The sequence below is a fragment of the Pteropus alecto genome, unplaced genomic scaffold (genome assembly GCF_000325575.1).
Source record: "Pteropus alecto unplaced genomic scaffold, ASM32557v1 scaffold135, whole genome shotgun sequence".
Classification (NCBI taxonomy): Eukaryota; Metazoa; Chordata; class Mammalia; order Chiroptera; family Pteropodidae; genus Pteropus; species Pteropus alecto.
This window is the reverse complement of record NW_006438076.1, coordinates 5,487,234-5,492,280: the sequence shown is the minus strand read 5'-3', so window position 1 is coordinate 5,492,280 and position 5,047 is coordinate 5,487,234. Positions and strand designations below refer to the sequence as shown.

Below are 5,047 nucleotides of genomic sequence, written 5' to 3'. Positions count from 1 at the left end.
TGGGATAAATGTATCCATGTATGTATAAATAAGAAATGAACAAATTCATTCGATGAGAAATTTGGTAATCACCCCAAAAATATTTATTTAGTATGCAAGGCATTTAACTTAAAAGCTGTAACAGAGGCCAAGTAGTATAAGACAGACACTTCAAATGATAGCTTAAAATTTTTTTTAGCCTCTCAGCATGTTTCTCTCTCCGTTCTTCTGGCAACAGGCCCTTGTCCCACCCTTTGGAGAACTGCTCATCTCCACTCCATGGCATCCTGTACCCTGACCACAGCGGTAGGCTTGTGACCCAACCAAAAAAATCAGATTTGAATCTGGAGCTGAGGCACACAGAAGCAAAAGCAGCTGAGGCTGAATCATCTTATAGCAGTGCCCTGAGGCTGCTCCATAAATTCTTACTGCTGAGGCTCCTGAAGCTGCCCTAGTTCCTGCCCTTCCATAAGCTTGGTTTTTTTAATCGGTTTATTTAATTCTCTGAGCTACCTTGATTACTATTGTTTACAATAAGTCAATCCTATTGGTACAGTGTAGTAAAATAGCATAATTTATTTATTAAAACAACACATTCACATGAAAAATGCAGTAAATATATAAATGAACATATATGTGTGATATCCACACCAAATGAATTTTTTATTAAGGAAATTATAAAAGTTTTGAACTTTAACCAGTTTCCTCCTTTCTCTCTCCTTTTCTCTCTCTATTTCCTAAGGTCCAATTATATGATAAGGGAGTAGTTAATTACTCCCTTGCTCAATAAGGTCCCTGACTTTGGGAATTAATACCCAAAGGAAGACCAACGTTATTTAAAAGTATCCTATGTTTGGAAATTATTGCAAACGGGTATCAGTGAGGGAATTACTGTAAGGGAGTTAAAATACTTTCAGATTTGAGACATTCTATTTGAAAATGATTGAAAAAGAGAATTCAGGATATCTACCAGCAGACTGCAAGCTGATGGGGATTTAGTACAGGGGCAGGAGCTTCTTCTTCCTGCTGGAGAAAGAAAGGAAATGACATTCAATAGCATCACCAGTTATGTTCCCTGTTTGATGTAAGTGCCCAAATTTTGTCCTTCGCTTTTTTTATTTTGGCTCTCACTCTCTCCCTCCCCTCACATTCACACACACATACAAAAATACAGCAATAGATAGGGTGTTAGGCAATAAGATTCATGGGTTGATCTATAATTTAAGATCTTACTGTGTTGGAAAGGTTAAAACAAGTTGAAAAGGATATTAGAATTTTTCAAAATATGGAAATTGGAAAGTAGTCTCTACAATACCTAATTCCATGCCTTCTACTGTAATAAAATTAAGCTATTGCTTATCTTGGATCTCATTAGACTATTACAGATTTTGGAAACTGAAATGGAGGCTACCAGTTACTCATTGTACTAAAACTTGGAGAATATGGGTCCTATTCATGTATTTATTAAGAGCTATCTAATTTTGGCTAATTTCTCATTGTTGACCCTCATATCTAGAGAGACAATATAGGAAAGATTCTTTATGTTTTGTATGTATGGCTTATATGATCATAAATTATTTTTAGAGAGTTAATGTAACTAAATTGTCTTAGATGACTGTAAAGAAAACTTGTTTGCTATATAATGCAATAATATAATATAATACCTTGTTCATTATAAAGACATTGTATCTCTATTTGTCCCTTTAGAATCACTAAATAGAATTGGGAATTAGTGCAGTTTAATAGCGTATCTGAAGAATGGAAGATAAGAGCCTGGTCATGTAAGTCTTCTTGGTGAGATTGTAATAGGGGCATCTATAAATAGAAACTGCACCACAGAGAGATATCCAGTATGGAGAGAAGCAAGCAGATCAAAGCAATTCTATCAGGAAGCACTACTCTGTGAATATCTATATCACTTGCTCCTTTTCCATTTCACTGGTTTAAACACAGCTAATGGAAATACATAGTAAATTTAACCATGAATTTCTTTTCACAGACACCCAAGACTTGATTCATCCATAAAAATGAGAAATCACACAATAGTGACTGAATTCATTCTGCTGGGAATCCCTGAGACAGAGGGCCTAGAGACCCTCTGTTTTTCCTGTTCTCATTATATGTACGTACTCTACTGGGAAATGAGCTCATCGTTATAGCTATCATCTCCTCCAGACTTCACGATCCTGTGTATTTTTTCTTGGGAAACCTCTCCATGTTTGACATGGGTTTCTTTTCAACAATTGCTCCCAAGATGCTGTTCTATCTTTCAGGGTATAGTCACAGAATCTCTTTTCAGGGCTGTGCTGCTCAGCTCTTCTTCTGCCATTTCCTTGGCTGCACTGAGTGTTTGCTGTACACAGTGATGGCCTATGACCGCTTTGTTGCCATGTTATCCTTTGAGACACACGGTCATCATGAGCCACAGGGTCTGCTCCATCTTGGCCACAGGGAGCTGGATGTGTGGCTGCATCCACGCCATTATCCTAACTTCCCTCACCTTCCAGTTATCTTACTGTGGCTCTAACGAGGTGGACTATTACTGCTGTGACATACCTGCAGTCTTACCTCTAGCCTGTGAAGATGCGTCCCTAGCCCAGAAGGTAAGTTTTACAAACGTTGGCAAATGTTGGTCTTTTGTCTCTCATTTGCTTTTTTCTCATCATTGTTTCCTATACTCGCATTGAGATCTCCATATCAAAAATTCACTCAGCAGAGGGTAAAGAGCATTCTCTACCTGCAGTGCACATATCACTGCAATTCTTTGTGCTTATGGGCTAATAATCATCATCTATCTACAGTCCAATCCCAGTACTTTGCTTGGTGCTTTAATTCAGATATTGAATAATCTTGTCACCCCTATGCTGAACCCACTGATCTATAGACTGAGGAATAAGGATGTGAAGTCAGCCCTGAGGAATGTATTTCAGAAGAGAGGATTCATTCTGGGGAGTAAATGAGAAGGAGTAAAGCTCTGCTGGATAAAATTTGAATCTCCATTTCTTAGGACAAATTCTCAACTGCAGCTTCCAAGGTATGTTGAAATTAAGTTTACTCTGAGCCTAGATAAGTTTTAAAATATGTATTTGTTTTCATATTTCTCTATGTTTTAAAATGAAATGTAATTAACAGAATTACTTAGCAGAACTCGAACTGATCCTTATGCTGCACAGATTCTCTTCCAGGACCACTATTTTCTACAAAACGCTACTTAGTTCTAATGTAGGGAGGAGGCAAGAGAATTAAAAATGTTAATCAAGCCACATTCAGAGACTGCACAGTGCTGATCAGCCCTGCAGCCAGGCCAGAAGGACACCTTTAGAACAAAAGATTTCTACTGGGATTGCTAACAGCCCATTCTCCACACCTGTGAAAGGGAGTCATTCCCTGTGGCTAAAACCATGGAGAACCTATGGATTAAATGCTGGGAACTGCCAGTAGGCCTTTCACTCTACTTATTTTTACCTTTTCATGCTACATTGTATGTCTATATCAAAGGAAATGGTTTAACAAACTCACAGGAACTAAAGAATGATAATATAAACTGAATTCCCTGAACACTCAGCCTTCCTCTGCTCACTATCTTTCCAAGCTTCTCTTGGTCCCTCTCACTCTCTGCCTCTGAGAGGAGACCATACTCTCTGTCTGTGGAGTGTTACCTGTTTTCTAAGAAACTTTCCTTTTGAGTCTAACTTTGGCATGTGCGTTGAATTCTTGCTACACTCTCTGCCAAAGGACTCTCTTCTTCTCTCAGTGCAGGGCTTGGTCTCCCCGTCACTTGGGGAAATTTGCCCTGTCCTGTATCAGTTCTTTAAATTACAATAACATACTTTGTTTCTTATAATCTCTCTTAGAAGTACATTTATATATATCTAGAGAGAAGGAAAATGGAAAAAAAAAAATTAAGAAAAGCCCAGCTTATACAGAATACCAGAAGTCAATGTCTTTTCTTTTTGCAGAGTATAACTTCCAATTTTGTCAGTAAACACCAAAACTCAGACTAAAATGGGTAACGTTTAAAGTAATATCTTTCAACTGTTCAGTCTAGTATGGTTTTGAGATTTTTCAAGTATACAGATTTCTTTAGGACCCAGATGTTCTTCATGCATTAATTGACCCCTGGAAGGCTATGAACTTGAATCATTTCTCGTTAGCTCCTAAAAGAATCAGCTTTAGTTTTGTAAAAGATAGTAAAAAACAAAACAAATAACAAATCGACTTTAAGTATGTTACTACATGTGTTTTTTTCAAAATATGAAACATTGATTTAGCTCTATTATAGAAAGCCCATGTTAGAATTTTCATTTAAATTCAGATAACAATAATAAATTTTCCTCTCCATAGAAAAAAAATGTTTCTTTTCTCATAATAAAATTTATATAACTTATTTTGATTCCTCTAATCTCTGTTCCATAATGCTAAGGATAATAATACATAAACTGTATTTACAGAAACTTTTATAATTAAGGTATTCTCATTCTTTTTTCCTAATTTTTTCCCTTTCTGTTTATATTTTACCTACCAGCTGTTTACAGTTTTTCTTGTAAGAAAGAAGCAGAGACTATGTAGTGCATTAAAACAAAACCAAAAAAAAAGCTGTTTTATAAGTAAAACTGCATTTTTCATAATAAAATGATTATTATCTTCCTTTTCTTGCCTTCAGTTCCTGTCTATCAACACAGTTGGTTGAAAATAAGTTCCCCAAATAGAAACAGTAAGCACCACACTGAGTGTGGAGCGAGCTATTAGAAAATATTAAATGGACTCCAGTGGCAGGAGATGCCTATCATCAGTGCTCTGTTGTGTGCCATGTAAGAATTTCTAATGTAAGATACTGTAATTGCACCTTACAAGCAATTAGATAGTTACTCTGCCTAGAAATCTAAAGGACACTAATTCGATTTCAAGCAAGCTTAATTACACTAAGGTTATTCCAGTTAAGCAATAATTTAATTGAAGTATCAAACATGGCAAATGTTAAAGGATAAAATGTAAAGAATGGCTCGATTCTCCATGTATCTTCATAAGAAACATCACCAAAATTAATAATTTCATTAAAAACAGGTTG

General features: G+C 36.2%; 1 pseudogene; it reads left to right on the top strand.

Annotated features, from left to right (window-relative positions):
* The first annotated feature begins 1,737 nt into the window (after nucleotides 1–1,737).
* LOC112482502 lies at nucleotides 1,738–2,939 on the top strand (annotated as a pseudogene).
* The last annotated feature ends 2,108 nt before the right edge of the window (nucleotides 2,940–5,047 follow it).